The following is a 19,168-nucleotide window of genomic DNA, read 5'->3' as shown; positions in this document are numbered from 1 at the left end:
AAGACTTTCAGGATACAAAAACTGTTTCTTGGAGGAATCGCTGGAAAACTTTCAAGAGTAACCCTGGAAGAATGCTTACTGATTTTCCATTGGAGCGTTTCCTAGAGAAATTTATGGATGAATTCCTGAGGGAAAACCTGTAAAAATTCATAGGAGTACATGAATTCATCGAGGAATCTATGTATGAGAACCTGGGGAAATAGTAGTAATGGTTAGAACGCAGGCCTCTCACGCGGAGGACCTGGGATCGAATCCCATTCTTAAGAAAGTCACTTATGACTTCGGAATGGAAGTAAAGCCGTTGGTCCCGAGATAAACTAGCCCGGGGCTAAAAACATCTTTAATGAAGATAGAAAAAAAGTAATAACGTATGAAAGTAAAGTTATAAAAAAATTCTAAAGGAATTTCTGAATGATTAATAGGAATGGGAAAATACCCACCAGCTCAGTGGTATCATATGATTTTGGCTCCCATGTTTGGAAAGCTTACAAATTGCTGAGTTTTCTGCAGGGATCATGACAAAGTTATATCCATATAAAGGATGCCAAACAAAGTGACTTGGTTTAATGAGCCAGATGTAAAGTCCTAAGCTATAAAAAATATGCTGATGGTGTATGGGTTAGAGTCCCACATGATTTCGAAATGTAAAATCCCTGTCACATAAAATGTGAATGCAAAGGGTGGCAACCGCGTAAAGAAATGTCTGAGTTAATAATTGTAAAAGAGCTTTTGGAACAATTAGTTTAAGAGCAGACTGAACAGAATGCCTAGGCATATATAATGAGGCTTGATTTTTTTTTATTTCACCGATCGACCTCAATATTAAATCTAGTCAAGTTAGGTCAGTATACAAATTTGACTGACATTGTCACGTCTTTTCCACAACTAAAGCGACAATCCTAATTTTAGATTTCGTAATAGGGGAATTCACGGATTTTCGGCAGTCTAAGCCGATCACGCGTTTCTTTTGTATTCTTCTCGGACATATGCAAACAAATTACGTGTCTGTCTGTTTACATTTGTGCATTACATAGACCTCTATCGATTCATACTGTCAGAGTCATCAAAAACTTTTTGGGAACATTTTTACAGTGCTTCCGAAATTATCATGTCAGTGAGACTCTTTTCGGCAACCCCATTCTCTTCGGCAGTCTTTTCCATAAGAACTGCTTGTTGATCTGCTGTACTATTATCGGCAACTCTGCATCGGCAACCGAATTTTGGGCCGTATTTACTTCACTTGAGGTGGAATTGTTTGTTAAGTCTTGTATCAGAGCCAACAGAACAAAGAGTCATATAAATGTATTCATTGGAGTGTTTTGCTAGAAAAATGCAGTGAATTTAACGGTTAGTGCCAATGCCACATGGTTTTTATATTGATTATGGTATAATTATGTATAATGTTTAAAGGGATATGATTCTAGACGAGCCAAATTTTTGGCTTGATCAATTATGTATTTTACCTACCTACAATTTCTAATAGAATTATCTTAATCATACTTTCTTCAATAATTTCAACCGTCATTGATGATTTGGTTCTAAGAAACTGAAACAAACTTTTAGATTATTCTAAATCCGACTAGAATAGATTATAAATGCCTTTTTGGTTCTTTCGAACTTCGGTTCAACAAAAACTGGTTTATGACTACTATTAGAACATTTAACTACCAAAAAGTTTCTAATCCCGATTGGTTCCCACTGTCCACCAAAGAGTTCCCCTTCGGTCCCTGCATAATTCTGAGTTCCCATCTCTGCTGAATCTAAGCAACCACTCAAAAAACTGCACCCCGACCGAAGCAAAAGACATCATCGGCAAACGACGACGACTGGGACGACACACGTTGACGGCATCTAAATTCCAAGAGTGACGAAGACACCGCCGACTATGATCAGGTCGACGACGACGACGCCGACAACGATGACGCTGGTCAAACACAGTCAGTGCGCGACAATGGCCCCACCAGAAAAATGCTTCCCGACCGAAAACCCTTCATCCCACCTGACCCGACCCGGGACCCACCTCGCTGCCCGCGCGCGCACAGGCACACACACGCCGCCCCGAGTGCACCCGCGCTCTCAGCCGACCGTTCCCGATCGGCGGTGGTCGACGCGAGGCGGAACGGATGGACGGATGGCTGGAGCTCAGCCCTCGCGCGAAAGAGGAAAGATTTCGGCCCCTTCGAGGTGCCTGCCGAGTGAGAGGTCTATAAAAGCACATACGGTGTGGCCGAAAATTTTGAGTCGTTCGCCGTCAGAGCAGAACGCGCCAAGTGTGTAGTGCAAACTTTTTTTTTTGTCGACAAAGGAGGCGCAGATTTTTCCTCCCGCAGGATATTTCCTCCCGAAGCAGAGGAGCAAACGTGGAAACGTGTGTGATCAGTGCAGAGAGCTCACAGGCGACGGAAGAAGAGATTTTTTTTGTGTGAGGTAACTCAGGAGGCTGTGATTGCTGTGGTGCTCTTTTTTTCGGCTCGCGGTTTTTTGGCTCTCGCGAGCGTTTCGGGGGGAGAGCTCGCCGAGCTTGTATGCAAGAAGTGTGAGGCTGGACTTGTGTGTAATCTCGCGCGCGCGACGGTTAGCGAAGAAGGTGGAGCAGGAGCAATGAGCAGGAGTGCCCAGCGCACAGAAGAAAACACACGACCCGACCGAGAGCCCGCTAGTTTTTCTTCTTTTAAGCGGGCAGCAGCAGAAAAACAGCATTAGTAGAATAAAACACTTGAACCGAAGAAGACGAACACCGCGAGCGCAATCATCTTCCCATCATCAGCGACCAACGCTTTTAGAGTTTATAGTAGGACCCCCACATCATAATCCCTTTCATTCGTCGTTCGGGAGCAGAGTGTGTGGAGCCTTTTCTTCGATTCAAGTGCGCGCGGGACACTAGAACCGAGAAGTCTCCTGAGTTCAATTCCCAATGTGATTTGAAATTTTAAATTGAGTGACGTTTGTGACTGAGAAACCAGCGAAAAAATAAACGATTTTTTCAAAGGAAAATTTGAGCAAAGTGGATTTTTCGGTGGTTTTTCGAATTTTTCGTTAACAACTGAGAGAACGAGACGGCAGTCCGGGACAAGAGCAGGAGAACATTAGTACAGAGAGTGTGTGCGGAGGAACATACCAAGAAATTGCAACACACATAGGAGAAGGAAAAAAAAAAGATTTTTTGTACATATCTCTCCCTGTGTCGCTGCTGGCCGACTGGCTGGCTCGCCGGGAAAGGTGGTGAAGAAGATCTGTGCGCCCTCTCTTAGTTTGGTCGTGAACGCCAACCGAGCCAGAAGTAGTTGTAGAGTTAGCGGTCCGGTCTGGTCAAGCATCATCCCCGAGATTCAGTTTCAGTTCAGTGGTCAAAGTGTGTGCAAGTGCGTGCAGTTCGGTCCGTGTGTGGGACCTGAGCGCCTACTGAGATCTAACAGTTCTTTTTTTTTTTGCTTGTTCAACAATTTGGAAATAACTGCGCCCGCCTGCTTCGCTAGATAGTGGTGTGTGGTGGAACCTTTTGCCGGGAAAACAGTTTCGAACACCGAACTCCACTGTAGTGTGTGACATTTTTCCTAATCTTCCTCCGGGATTGGAAAAATAGACAACCGACAGATAGGCGAGCATTCGCACGCGCGCACACGGAAACGGATATTCTTCAACATTTCTTTCGATTTCTTTTTACAGGGAATTAACGGTAACAGTGTGAAGAACAAATAGAGAATTGGATTAAAATCAGTGCTAGAGCGGAAAAAAAAGTCAAATCGAAAAAAGTTCGTTGTGATCGAGTGTTCTCAGTGAAAAAGAAACGAACGAACGCACACACAAGTTTCGAATATTGGGCCAAGTGAGCCACCGATAGTGTGATTCAGTTACGAACACGTTTTTTTGAGATAAATTCTGGAGCGAAAGAACCTCTCGGTGTGAGGTCTTCTTGAGGGTTGCAAAACGGGTGGTTCGCCGCACCATCACCATTGACGGACGATCATTTAGCGAATACTAGGTGAGTACCGGGATTTAGTTGGAATTTTGGGAATTTTTAATTTGGTGAGACCGTTTTAAGAAAAAGTTTTTGGTTTTATTACTGAAAGTTAAAGATGAATTAGGAATTTCCAGGATAATGTTAATGGATGATTAAAACTTTTTTGGGGGAATGGAAATCTAAGAATGTTTTCGATAACTATTAGCAAGAAGATTTTTATACAAGAATTGAAGCAATACCTTCTAAGCTTGTGAGTTTGTGTAGTTCCTAAACGTATTGCTAAACTTGGATATCAAAAGCTCTAATGTGCAACATTTAGAAGCTTATCATGGTTATCATTATAATTTATAAACCAATTCATATGAAAATTTCCAGTCGTATTTATTCGATTAGGAATTTTTCAAATTTTAATCAGATTATTCAACAAGTTATCATAAAAAAATCGATAAAACTAATGAATTATATAATACTCTTAACTAACAACTAAGACATGGTGTCATGTAATTTATTACAGTTGATCGTTTAATCAATAATTCATTAGGTCACTTATAACGATTTATTTTATTTTATTTTTTCAAATTAGCAAATGTAATATTACATTACGTACAATTCCGGGAACGAAACCTAAGAATTTCGAAAAAAAACTTGTCGACGTGATCTGGCATCCATTGGACATGACTCAATTCAACAATACAACTTTTGCCAAGAAGTCTGTCGAAAACATCGACTTCAATTTGGTGGATTGGAAAATGTGCTCAATAATAAAATTAATAAAGTTAGAATAGAATTTAAGGTTCATTATATATTCGATTGAGTATTTTTTCAGATTCCGTTCAAAATGAATTATCTTGAATACAGATATACGATAGAAATCATTCTAAAATGCTCTCAAAAAACAATTGAAGCCTCGGTGTATTGTACATTACTGCAGTTCATCGAGTAATTAGTCATTCATCGAAATTCTGAAACTATTTAACATAAAGGTCAGTTCCATGACCAAAAATTTTTGTTTCAAATTTAGTCATCATATTGCGTCATCTATTGAAACTGGTCCATTTTGTCAAGTATTTTGCAAATGCTAATTTCAATCGGATTAGGCCACAAACCAATCCACAGTCGTTAATTACGGCTAATCTAATTTGCACTATGGAATTGAAGTGCTACTTACCATTTCAACAACCTTATTTGGAGACAAGTAAATTTTCAAATTGAACAAAAAACAGATATTAAGCTAGGGAATTTGGGTAGTACTTGAACTTGTTGAAAAATTTGCTCAACATGAACTGAGATGTGCAATATGAGCAACCTATCATAATCATCGTTCCATTTTTTTTTTTGTCTTGAAATGAGATATTCCCAGTCTAATATGAGTTTTATTAGGATTTTTCAAATGTTTTATTGGATTAAGAAACGAATTATGATAATCCCAAAAGCAAATGTGAATATAGTGTCAGACAAATTCTACAGTTCATTGTCTAATCGAGCATAGATCAAGTATCATTGAAATTTACAAGATGACAACGCCAATATACTGAGAATTTGTCGAATTTCAATCCGTTTAAAACAAATTGTTTTGAATATTCATACCATAGAAGACATTCCAGATTGCTCCCAATTGGGTCCTAAAATGTTTAATGAATTCTCGTTTTTATTCAATACTACGAAAGAGCATGTTCTTGCAACTACTTTAGCAAGTTTTCCCGTTCAAATAACGGCTATATCGTTTTTCAACTTCAATTTTAAAAATGGTTCCAAATATCAACTTTGACACTTGTGATCTTGTTTGACATTCACTTTTTCGACAAAAATGCCACAGGGCATATAGTTTTAACACTGGGGTTGTTCCTATCTGACATTTCGGAAGGGACACGGAAAACAAAATATACCCAAAATTCGAGTTTAAACCAAGGGGTGTGACAAAATCTCAAAAATCATAAAAAAAATGTTTTTTGTACTTAAACCAATGAAAATCATTTAAAAATTGAGTAAACATGTGTTTCTGCCCTAAACTTAAGCGTTTGGTAACAAAATTGAGACAGGGCTTTAGGACCCTATTGTGGGTTTTTGCGGTTTGGTGTCTTGTACATTACTACAGTTCATCGAGTAATCAGCTATTTATCGGAAATTTGTAATGATAATTTTCGAACCGAACGATCAGTTCCATGAGCAAAATTTTTTGTTTTAACCTTGGTCGTCTATTGAAATTGGTCCATTTTGATCAAGTATTTTTCCAATGCTATTTTCAATCGGGTTTGGCCAAAAAACAAACAAACAAACAAGAGAAGAGATTTAAGAAAAAAATTGAGTAAATCATATTAACCATTGAAATATAGTATCATATAAATTCTACGGTTCATCGCACAATCAATCATAGATCAAGTATCATTGAAATTTACAAGACGACAATGTCAATGTCAAGTTTATCGACCTTATTTCCAATCCGGCGAACAAAATTTGAGAATTCGGTAAAAGTTTCAAAAAAATTTGGCTTTTTTTTCAGCTTAGCCCAACTCATCAACCCAGTTTTTGTGAAGTCATTGATCTAAATGTGTAATGAGGTGTCACTATTACAAAAAAGAGACGGCTGTTGGAATGCATTCACAAAAAATCGTACAATTCGTACAAATTTTGAAAGTATTCAACACTTTTAAACATGGATTTGAGATAATATTTCATTTCAAGGGATCAAAAGTGTCCCTGTGGCAATCGGCTCAGTGGAATGAACTTTGATGACCTTGTCTTTCATGTACTTCGGACTTTGGTCATCAAAAAACCTTTTGTCTATCATTTTTCATTTTCCTACAAAATTTCAATCTCTTCAATGATTTTGAACGGAATTCATCTATCGTTGTTCCGGGAAGAAGATGACAACGTCCATGTCAAGTCTATTCACTTTATATCCATTTCTGCGCTCACAAAATATGAGAATTTGACAAGAATTGCGCCATTTTTTTTCTTCTTTTAAGCTCTGCCTGACACATCAGTAAAATTTTTGCCAAGTCTTTGAAGCTCAAAACGTTTGACGAGGTGTCGTTAGTAAACTACAGATACGGCTATTGAAATGTATTCGAGCAAAATTCGAAAAAAGGGTTTTGAAAATTTTTGGTTTGGTTTTTTTTTCTCCCAATTAAATTTTACTTCAATCAATAAGAGCAGGGCGACTTCACAGCTTAACGACCACAAATATTTTTTTTTAGTTTTTCGTTTTGTTTCGAAACCCTTTGCTAAGGTTAAACGTTTTGAAAATTCAAGAGTAAGAAACGTAGATTTGAGATAGTGTTTCATTTCAAGGGACCATAAGTTCAACGCAAGTTTTTTTTGTATTTATCCTTCTACTAAATTTGGGACAATCGAGTCAGTACAATTAACAGGTCATCAAAGTTGTCGTTCAATTAAGTGCGAATTAGGGAAAACAATGTTTCCAGTGAACAACTATTCAGTGGTTCGAACTTCGATGGTCATGAAAATTGAAAAAAAAATGAATTTCCCAATCAAACAATCCTCCACGGATTTTGAAAGCAATTCTACTTTGGTTGATCCACGAATGCTTCGCAGATCCTCCCACGTTTCGTCCTCTCAATGTTCCGTAACTTGTTTCAAACCCCAGAAGAGCTGACAAGAGCAGTTCTGAGGCTGCTTAAGTTGTACCAGCACGCGAAGATTTCACACCACATTTTTCGTAGAGAATACTAACTCTGTGTAAAAATTGTTATCAAGATGGCTTCGTTCCTAATTTGTTTCAGTTTTTATAGCAACATTTGTAAAATGTTCGGCGTTTGACATTGATTTTGACGTAAGGAACATCCGAAACTATGGAAAGTAAGATAATTTGCTATAATTTTGTTATCTTGTAACATCCTTGAAACACATTCTGTAATAATCTCTTTCCAAATTCCAAACGGATTTGTCATATTTTTGTTTTATTTGGTGCAAATTTCGAAATAATTTTCGTTATTTTAACTGCTAACGGTGCATGTTTTATAGCATCCGCTGATATAAAAAAGCAAATTTGAGGAACACATCCTGTAATAATCTTGTTCCTTCCATCTGGTCGGCACACTAGACAGAGTAGTTATCTAGAAGAAGAATCCAAGGATACATAAGACTAATCTATTAGAACCAGAGGATTACAACAAAAAAGTATCATAACTATGTCAATTTTTTTGCAATCAAAACAATTTGTTTCTTTTTGCTATAAAAAAATTGCGTAGTTCGAAGAAACTTTAACATGATTAATAGAAAATCAGTTATAATAACAAAGTCCACTCAAAATTTGTTTTAGGAAGAAACATAATTATAACACAATTTGTTATAAGCAAACTGAAAGCAATTTAAAATCGAATGAAAACAACAAATTTTGTTGTTAAGGACAAAAACTTGGTCGTTGCTGGTGACTCGAATTGATTAAATCGATATCTAGAAGAAGAATCCAAGGGTACATGAGGCTAATCTATTACGCAGACCAGAGGATTACAACAAAAATGTATCATAACTATATCATATTTTTTGCAACAAAAAAATTGTTTCATATTTGCTATAAAAAAAATTGCGTAGTTCGAAGAAATTATAACATAACTGATACAAAATCAGTTACACTAAGAAAGTCCGTTCAAAATTTGATTTACTAAGGAACACAGTGAATTACAAGTAACACAGTTTGTTAAAAGTAGTCTGAAAGCAATTTGAAATCGAATGAAAACAACAAATTTTGTTGTTCAGGATGAAAATATTTGGTCGTTGGTGGTGACTCGAAGCGATGAAATTTTCAGCTGTTTGTATTTTTTTTTAGATTTGAGTGCTTGAAAATTTGAGGATAAGTTTCGAATCATCTTCACTTTAAACATGGAAGATTCAAGTCGAGTCTCGTACACGACACTGAAGACGGCCTTACAGTTGAGGTCGAAATACGCGTATCTGTCAAAGGATACAAACTCTAGTGGAATTAAATGGTATAGAACTAAATTCGGTTTTTTCATCTACTTATGGAAGATTCTTGTTGGCCTCCAGCAGCCTGATCATATGGTTGGTCCTTGAATCTGCATCCATTGAACTGCCATAATCTAGCAGATTGGCGTAAGCGCCATTTCAATTTTTGGCGTTTTTTTTTTTTTTTGACTATCAAACAAAAATCGTTGGGAAGTTCTGTAAATTCATTGTCATGAATACCAAATGAGCAACAGTTCTGGCAGGACCGGATTTACAAATGCTGGGGCCAGTGTCTTGTGGGGGTCCATTTCCTAGAAAAACATTTTTATACTTTAGAATAGTATCTAGTCAATTTTTTATGTTCTTTGTAAGGTTTTTCTTATCAGAATTCAAACTACTTTATTACGTTCAAAAAGTTTAAATCCCTTATGAACGTAAACCAATTACGGATTTGAATCAATGTAACGATTTTTTAAAATATTGTGTGTATGTTTGTAGATTTTATATGTTTACAGGTTAAATTCCATATTTTTCGGGCTTATCCGTCAACAACATGCATTTGATGGTTCCCTTTTATTGGTACCTTAATCAAAATTATGCTTATTCTATTCATGTTTTCATATTCAAGTGGTTGAACAAACGGATAGTTTTGAGTTGAAGAAATTGGTGTTAGGCTGGTAACAGGTCTTTTTCTAGAGACTATTTCTAATGAAAGGTCTTCATAGTCTCTAGTTCAATCGAAATGGTCTCTACGGAGTCTCTTTTTTCCTCACTCTGATTGCAATGAAACCTGATGCAAAATTTTTTAGGCACCAGAGAAAAATTCAAAGACTTCAACGGCGATGTTCAGCAGGAAACAACTTCAAGAAATCTTCTAGTAATTTGTCCAAAGATTTCATCTGGAGCACTTTAAGGGGCTCATACAGTGATCTCTCCAGCAATTGTTCTTGAGACTCCTCTACCAATGTCCCAGAAATTCTTCCAGCGTTTTTCCAAAGGATGTGATTTCCTCAGGGATATCCCGATTTTTTCCAAAGACTATACTAAGCGTTCCAACAGATATTTGTTTTCAAAAACCCTTCAATCGAATTCTACAGTAACAACTGTTGCTACTCAAGCGTTCTAGTGAAGATTTTTTTGAAGATAAAAACAAAAAGTTTGAAGAATACACAGAGGAATTCGATGGAAGAATCACCGGATATAATTCTGGAGGACATCCTTGAAAAATATTCAGTAGAATCTTTGGGGAAATTCCTGATGGAATCTTTTAGGTAAATTCTACGGATATCGGAAACAAAAGTCTTGGAGGAATTCCAAGAGAAATAATCACTTAATGAACTCGTTCAGAAATCGACCTAAAATCTCACGAAATTCCCAGATAAAATCATGTAAATCTACAAACAGTAATACTAGCAGTAGTACTGTCGTAATGTCTCAAGAAAGCATCCTAAGAAAGAGAAATGTCTGGCCTAATTTTATAATGAAATTCTTATCTTCTGGTTCATTTTTAGATTACGTTTTGTTCTTGTGTTTCCTGTTGGGTCTATTTTCGGTCACTTTTTGGTTCCTAACTCCAAAGTTTCTTTATTCAAGGCACTCAAACACTACCAGCAGCATTGCTTTTTGATCGATTGAGTCGTTTTCAAAATAAGTATTCAAATAATTAAGCTCTATAGCTTTGTCTGCAGATAGATTAACAAATTTGTTTGTCTAGATAATCGTGTCCGAATTTCAAAAAGATCCAGACGGACATTTATCAATATACAATCCTGTTGTTTAGTGAAATAAATAAACATTTCCTGCTTAAGGTGAAGATAAAACGGAGCTACACCTTAAGTCTTTGAGAGTACAAATCTAGAGGATTAGACAATCGTTTAAGCTGGCAACTTCATCGATTGCTCATCCACTGGTGGTGACCCGGTGATCAGTGTTGTCAGCATTCACAGTAGTTTTCGTTGACATTCGACAGCCTTTGCCTTCAGCATTCACAACACGAGCGATCAAAAGAATGTACGGAAGAAAAATGTCAATTGAATGCAACTGACCACGATGGCGTCACCAGAAAGCGATATGGTTTTGTTAATTTCTATCATTTTCTTTCATACGCGCTGCTCCCATTGTGTCGTATTCGACTTAACAAGCAAGATTGAACTGTTTTTGATATATTTGTGATCGGATATATCTGACATCTATGTCAGCTTCATGGTTTATGAAAATGTCATCGTGTCAGACGACATTCTCGTGCTTGTGCTCTACTGACGGATAAGTGTAGAAAAATCATTTGACTGCTGACCGTGGAAGCGGAACGAACATGGCGAAAAATTTACTCACGTGATTGACATCCATGATGTACACGGTTCAGCTCGGAAATAGTGATGTATTAGAAAGAACTTTTCGTTGCAAATCTTCCTAGAGTTCAGTTTTACTAGTTGATCAACTTTATCCAAGGCAGCAGCTTTGTATCTCATCACTGGACTGAGACTGTTTAACAAATGATTCTTTTAATAAAATCTGAATCTTTCTTTTGTAGAATTATTAAAAAAAATCGAATCATGTAGTCTATTAAAAGTATGGAACTTATCTTGCTGAACAACTTTGTGTATTCTGAACTAAAATGTTGACGAAGTTCAAAACGGCAAGTATGATTCGTTTTTAGAAAAAATGAAAACAATTGTTTTCCATTCTCAGTAAATTCACACTACGATTTCTGACCTATTTATAGGATGCATGGCTTGAAATGGATATGGCTTGAAATAGATATGTATGAGCGATTACGAATTGAAAGCCACTATCATTCTTGTTCAACAATCTGCACATCTGCAAAATCTATCTTGATTATCTGATCAGGATTATTCCGATCAGCGTTGAACTGCTGTATGGCAAGATTGAGCTCCATGTTAGCCCCTCTGAATCAGACCGATGCTGTTTTCAGTTTGAAGTTTTTCGAAACAACATTTTGACAGTCCTTAGGTCATTGAGGTCAAAAATTAATATTTCCTCTTTGAAAAATGACTGCATCTAACGAGATTAGAATTACTGTCAACTCTCCCTTACTCGATATCGTTATCTCGTATCTCGATATCGAGTTAGAGAATCATAATAATAGTAGGTTCTCATGGCTACCTTGATAATCCCTTGGATAGCATTTGCACTGGATTTGTGTTCCATAAGTGGAGGTATCGACTTCAATATTGAGTTATGGAGAGTTGATCATTCTCATATCATTCTCAAAAGTCATATAACAATCCTGACTGGCATGCGGCCTAAGGTTAGCCCTGAGAACTTTGTAATCTTCTTCTCAATCTTCTTTCCCATCAGAAACTTCATTAGCATTAACAATGTTTCAGTAAAGCCTTATTAGATATTGCTGTTGCATTTGAAATCATTCAAGTGTACATTATTCGTAATTCTCAGAATCAAATTCACAAGAAAATCATTTCCCACATCGATAACTGAAAACTAATTTCCCCCAAGATGAGATTGAGAAATGACATACTTCGATTCTGCCTAGCAACCCATTCGAATCCGGATTGTTGCTGATTCCGACGAAACCAAAATCCCAATCGAAGCAGTCTCCGAAACTCATTCATCACCTGCCAACAGTTGTTTTCTCCTTCCCGGTAAAACCCAAATCAAACTTCCAACCGACGACGACGACGACGGCTTGAGGGGGCTCACACGTCTCACCTCACTCCGAATCTTCACCACATGTGCTTCACGGCCTACTAAAAATATCAATATCGATTTTCCGTGCACCACCGCCGCTTTCTTTGTCGGGATGCTGTGTACCGAGTGGAAGCCCTAGTTCTCCAGTGACCATCATTTTTGCGGCTCCTCCGCTTCCGCCGACCCCGCACCACCACCGCACAACCTTGTGCAATGCCAGGGTTGAGGGTGGATTCAAATCTCAAAACGAAAGGGGACGACGGACAACGGGTTGCCCGAGAATTCCACTCGAGGGGGTGGAAAAAGATAGATGATTATCATCTGCGGTGTGTCTGCCTACTAGATATACGTGCATAATCTGCTATCAAATCTAGTGTTGGCCTGTGCAGCCTAGCTGGACAGCATCCGAGGAGACATCTAATCCGGGCGATCTGCCAAGATTATTTAATAAATAAATTGCCCTAGATGGTGGGACGGACTGCGAAGGCCCGGCTTGCCTACTGCGGTAATAAAGTCAAATTGTTCTTCCCTGACCGATGTGGCGATGTGTGCACTGTCGCATCCCAGTAGGCGCAAAAGTGGACAGATGGCAATTTCGTGTAGGGTAGATGTACCATACCATACCTCGATTCATAATACAGCCAACTCTCCCTTACTCGATATTCTGTATCTTGATATCGAGTTAGAGAACCATAGTAAAAGTTGGTTTACATGGCTACCTCTATGGTCACTTTGATCGCATTTGCACTGGTTTTCTGTTCTAATACTCGATAATTCTCTTACACGAATCGGAAGCTTTCGTTTAACATATTGACAATATTCAAAAGTCTCGATTGAATTATAAAAAAAATCCTTAAGATGGTGAATACCGGCACACCCACCCTAGCGAAGTAAGCGTTGCCAGAGTTGTAGGTGGATTAACTGCCGGATGATGATGCATCATCGTAGGTATCGATTATTGTGCATTTCTGTCTGCTAAGAGCTATATGGTGAAGTGTGATAATGAAAATGAAACTGTAATGAGATGACCGAGTTCAATTAGCCCTGCGGGCTCTTCTCGAACCCGCCATGGCATGGCATGATGGATGGATGGATTTGTCGTCTCCGGAGCGAGGGTTGATTTAATTTGTGGTCGGTCAGTGACGTCTCGGGTTGGATGGATGAAATCAGGGCTGGTAGCGGCTAAGTGTCCTGAAAACAAGGAACTTTGGAGAACTTATGCATGAAAAACAGACCAACAAGAACCAAAAAAGCTAAAATGAACCAAAAATAAACCATTCAGGAAACAAGAAAATAAAAAGAAACCAAAAAGGAATCAGGATATAAAATTTTTAGTAAAAAAAAAACTTTATAGAATCATAGAATCATAAAGTTTTTTTTAATTCCTCAAAACATTACGTCAAGTATTACTACTCGTATAACTGTATGTATGTTTTGGTGATTTTCTCCAGGAATTTCATTTGAAATTATTTCAGATATTTGCTTAGAGTGTGATTGACCACCCGCAGTTGCAAAAACAGCTGTACTTACACAGGGAATCCAGAGACGCTACTCTGAATCAGTAGTATCCTCAATGCGTAAGTACTGGTGTTTTCGTTGTTATAACAAACAATAACGGCGCCATCTGCGTGCGAATGCAGGTCAATTTGAGGACGGGAGGAAAATTTTGACGTGTTACTTGTTTTATGGAAGCCGAGGAGTCCTCTGCACTTCCACAAGAAAACACTGAGAGTTTAAACATGCGACGTAGACCAATTTTTAACAGCAGTGTCATATCGATTGAATGATGATAAAGTATTTATTTTCAATTGTTCTAATGATCAAAAAGTGTGTCGAAAATGAAATGGAATGATTTCATTAAGTACGATAGAATTCTGAATATTTATGAGTTTAAAAAAGCAGGGCTGGTAGCGGTCAGACATTAAAATATGAGTGATTTTAGTAACACAAAATTATCAAAATAGTGACTTCAAAACAACTAAACTTCAAACTTTAAGTCATGAAAAATGGCTCGAATTGAAAATCCTATGTGAATACTAACCAATCCACATATTGGGTGAACTTCAATAATTTGGAATATTTCCAGGATAAGACTTGATTGTCATAAATGGCCAATAAGATGACGCATTGAAAATTTCACTCTTAGTTTGTACGAGACGAATATTAACTTGGCAAAGGCTGCTTGTTTTATATTTCTGATTTAAGTCGGCCGAAAACTCGTAGTTTATCAAATCCATTTACATTGAAAACATTGTTTAACAAACTTGTGGAATATTTCAAGGGATAATGTTCGGTTATATGTAACATTATGACGGATTTCTTTTAAAAAATCTAGAAAAAAAAGTTCCAGAAAATTCTGAAAAAAAAGGCCATGATTAATCATAAAATGATTTCATGCTTATCTTAAACATTTACATTTAAACTGAACGTTTCAATAAATGAATAATTGAAAACAATCACTTCACTGAATGACGACTTGTAATCTCACATTTTACCTGCTCTAAGAGTCAAAAATGACAATTTTTTCAACCAGTGCGATTGAAATCATCCTTTTTAAGAAATCTCTTTTTATTCTTTTTATTGCTGAAATTCATGACGTTAGGAAATCGCCGCTTGATAATTGTCCAACATTGTTCAAGCACTCATAGAAACAAACGAGTTTTTGTACAGAAGTAGTTGACCAAAAAGTTATGAAAAAAGCAGTAACAAGAGTTAATCAATGGAAAAATTTCTGAAATCATATCTAGCAAAATTAGTACTCACTTTAGAAGCCCTGAACAAGTTTCTGACAAACTATTTGAATATTTTGGTTGTTGGTCCTAACCTTCCGGAAGAGTTTTGATGAAGTTCTTTCAGAGATTACGGCAGAAAGTTCAATTGAAATTGATTCAGAAGGTCTGTCAGATATTGGTCCTGGCTTTCGCTAAAATTTACTTAAATGTTTCGCCTAGAAAATTCAGCCTAAAGTCGCTTCCTAAGTTTTGCCCAAAATCTTCTCTGAAACTTTTCCCAGAAATTTAATTACATTTTCCGTCTACGAAGTATTCACCTGAATTCTTTCAGAAAGTTAGCCAGGGATTCCTATCTTTCTTGACACTTTTATATCCAAATCACACTATATTTATGTTTTAATAACAAATGTATGTTGTATCCAGATTTATTTCATTATCAACAGATCACGAAAATAGTGACTTTTTTGCTTATATTTTTTTCTGAAAACAAAAATAGCTCTAGTGACTTTTTAGTGACCTAGTCAAAAAGAGTGACCAAGTCACTTTTAGTGGACTCGCTACCAGCCCTGTCAGAGAGCTTATTACTTGATGTTAAACTTATTGGCTTTAGATCAGTACTTTTTAAAAAGTAATTTTCATCGATACATTCTTAAAACAGCATTTGTTCTGTAATTTCAAGAAGTTAGTACCGTGACCCCTCGTTGGTTTGACCACAATTAATCTTAACACCGCTAATCTGCACATCGTTCAGGTTAAAAAAGGGTTCAAACGTCGTTTGGCTCATGGAACAAAGCGAAATAAAAGGGAACGTTGTGAAACGGAACGCAGAAACAAAACAAAACAGCCATGAAATCCGACTTTAACTATGGTTCTCTAACTCGATATCGAGATACAAAATATCGAGTAGCGACGCGATGACTGTATTTTAAATTCGCCCCCATTTTTTCATGAATCTATGCTGAAATGTTAATAGTCCTCACAAACCAATCCCACATTGCTCTGTTATATGTGAAACTAATGGGTGCTCATTTGACATTGGACTTTGAATCGGTTTATCAAACAAACAAACAGAGAGGTGCTATTTTGATTTTACTTGGGGATTTACTCCTAGTGTGTTTTAACCTTTACGTCCCCGACCTCCAACAAGGCATTTTTAAATAGCTGCCATTTCGTCAATTTCCAATCGATTTTTTTTTAAACCAACACCAAAGTTGCTATGCAAAACATAGGATAATGATCGGTTGTCATAGTTCAAACATAATTTGAAATAGTTGTTTATTCTGAAACACCGTAGCCGGTTCCGCCAGGCCCCTTTGAAGGATATTTCCGTTTTATGTCCAAGAGATACCTCAATCTTCATGAATTCGAGAGAAATTGTCAACAAATGAAGAACTAACTCGGTACGAACCGATGTGGCCACTCCAGAGCTCCTGGTACAGCTTCCACGAGAGCCTCTTTAGACATGCGACATATCAATCTTCACGAATTCGAAAGAATTTGTCAATAAGAGGCAATCAACTCAATATCAACTGATGTTGCCACTCGAGAACACCTGGCATACATTTCGCTTCGACCTCTTTGAGGATATTCCCGTATCGGGTCCAAAACATGCCATGCGACGTCTCAATCTCATCCCGGAATATAAAAAAAAATCGAATTGAAATTGACGAAACGGCAGCTGTTTGAAAATATCTTGTTGGATGCCGGGACGTAAAGGTTAAGGAGTTTATTTAGTGATTTTTTGTTGGACTTTCTGAGGAATTTCTTCAAATATTTCATTGAATATATTTTCAAGAAATTTACCAGTAATTCTCTCATAAGGATATTGCAGAAATTATACCAAGATTGTTATCGGGAATTCCTGAAAATATTCTTTTAGAAGCTAATGCAGAAAGCCCCAAGTCCTACAGAGATTGTTCAATCGATTTCCTTTGTATTTTGTCCAAGATAATTGTTTAGGACATAGTAGAGAATGGAACCAGTAATTTCTCCAGAGATGCATTCATTGATTTTTTTTATTTCTTCTTAAAAAACCTTCAAAATATCTCCATAAATTTTTTGAGAAATATCCCAAGAAAGTCCTCACAGATATCATCCAGAAATTTTTCCAGGAATGTCTACGAATAATAGTCAAAAATAAACTCAGTTTATAACCAAATGCTGTTTTTCAAAACAAAATGTCCAAGTTTGGGGATCCGTATCTTAGCTTTTGGTGGTCCGAATTGGCTGTAATTCGAAGGACGAACTACAAATAACCTGGCGTTCTGTGTGTACTGAGCTCATTAAAATCCAGTCATTTTCCAATAAGTTCAGAGGGTTGTTCAAAGACAAAAGGAAGTAATCAAGAGACTTTTTATTCAATTCAAAAACGGTAAATTGTGATAGGTTAGTTTATTTGGCAGTTTACCGTTTTTCGATTAAATAAAAAAAATCTCTCGGTTACTTACTTTTTTCTTTGAACAGCCCTCTGAAACTCTTTAAAAAATAACTGCAACGTAACGAATTCACTACAGACAAAACTTCAGGTTAATTTTAATTTGTCATCCAAATTTCAGCCAATTCGGACACCTACAAAGTGAGATATAGATCCCCGAACTTGACAGGAGAAACAGCATTTAATTACTACCTTTTGTCACTGAATGTATATAAGGAATTATTGGAGTAGTTTCTGACAACAAAATCTGGAAGTGCTTTCTAGTCCTGTGTGGACACATTTCAATAAAACTTTGAAGATCCATGGGCAATTTGTTTACACTCAAAATAAAATGAACGTAACTTTCACTGTAAAAAGTTAGTAACCCTTCAAAATTCAATATTTTAGTGATTTTGCATCAATGTAGTAACCCTCACTGAAAAATCTTATAAACCTGCAATGAAAATGTTGTTGAAATCATATGAGCGGTTCAACAGCAATACTAATATGCTTTCCAAAAGCGCTTACAAGCTGTGCATCGCAATTGATGTAAAAGCAATGTTTTTCTCCAATGTTCCCTCTGAAGCATGGTAGAATCATGTTTTTGAGAGAAGTGAGAGTTTAGATATAAATCTACTATTGTAAAGTAAAAAAATGAAAAAAACATGCCTCTGAAGTTCACCTCAAATATACTACAATTCAAAGTGAAAATTCACTAACATTTTAATGAATTTTCATATGTTTAACTAGTTATAAAAAATCTACTTACGATTTCAGGTAGCTTCTAAGTGAGCATTTGTATCAGTGTAGGTAATTATTCAAGATATGTTTGGAAGAACTGCATGAGTTATTTCTGAATGGAACGCCAGTGAAATTAAATACTTTTTCATAAGAAATCCCTGGTCAAATTTATAACAAAATTTTTGACAGAGTTCCTTAAGAGTTCAGTCTTGAACAATCCCTTAAGGAGGTTTTGAAACGATTTATACAAGAAACCGCAGATAATTTCTTGGGAAAAACCGTATGAAAATATTTATAAGAATCGCTGAAAATGTTGGCATAGGAACTTTTGGACGAATTCTTCATGGTTTCAAATATTGCAGAAATTACTCCAAGCATCCCATAAAAAACTCGTTGGATGTACTGCTGGCTGTATTTCTGGTAGAATTGGTGGAGAATTTCATAAGGGATATCTGTAGTATTCCTTGAAAGTATTTTAGTAAGAATAGACATTCTGAAGAACACGTTGAATAGTATCTGCAGAATCCTCTGGATCATCTCGAATTAAGAGACCTTCCATAAAAAATAGGATTTTCAGAGACTTGCATTTGAATAGTGACCAATTCTCTAAAAATAAACCTTCTACCAGTCCTGTATGAAAGTTGTGGCTGGAGCGATTGGTGGCTTCATTTAAGAAGATAGATATGCTGCGCATATTCAGACTTAGCGCTTCCATCCATCCAGAGTCAA

At 36.8% G+C, this 19,168-nt stretch overlaps 1 protein-coding gene across 10 annotated transcripts in view; it reads left to right on the top strand.

Moving 5' to 3' along the window:
• The first annotated feature begins 2,243 nt into the window (after positions 1-2,243).
• LOC5579824 (microtubule-associated protein futsch) overlaps positions 2,244-19,168 on the top strand; it is a 166,013-nt gene continuing 149,088 nt past the window's right edge. For 2 of the 10 annotated variants that reach the window (XM_021838863.1, XM_021838853.1), the window contains exons 1-2: positions 2,692-2,791; positions 3,667-3,982. The gene's annotated coding sequence lies outside the window, so the exon portion shown is untranslated. Of the gene's footprint in view, positions 2,428-2,691; positions 2,917-2,981; positions 3,483-3,666; positions 3,983-19,168 lie in introns of those variants that run through there. The other 8 variants (XM_021838861.1, XM_021838857.1, XM_021838862.1 and 5 more) reach the window with 8 other exon arrangements.

Source organism: Aedes aegypti, chromosome 1 (assembly GCF_002204515.2).
Source record: "Aedes aegypti strain LVP_AGWG chromosome 1, AaegL5.0 Primary Assembly, whole genome shotgun sequence".
In the NCBI taxonomy this organism is placed as follows: Eukaryota; Metazoa; Arthropoda; class Insecta; order Diptera; family Culicidae; genus Aedes; species Aedes aegypti.
Note: the sequence above shows the minus strand (reverse complement) of the source record. Positions and strands in the feature narration are given on the sequence as shown.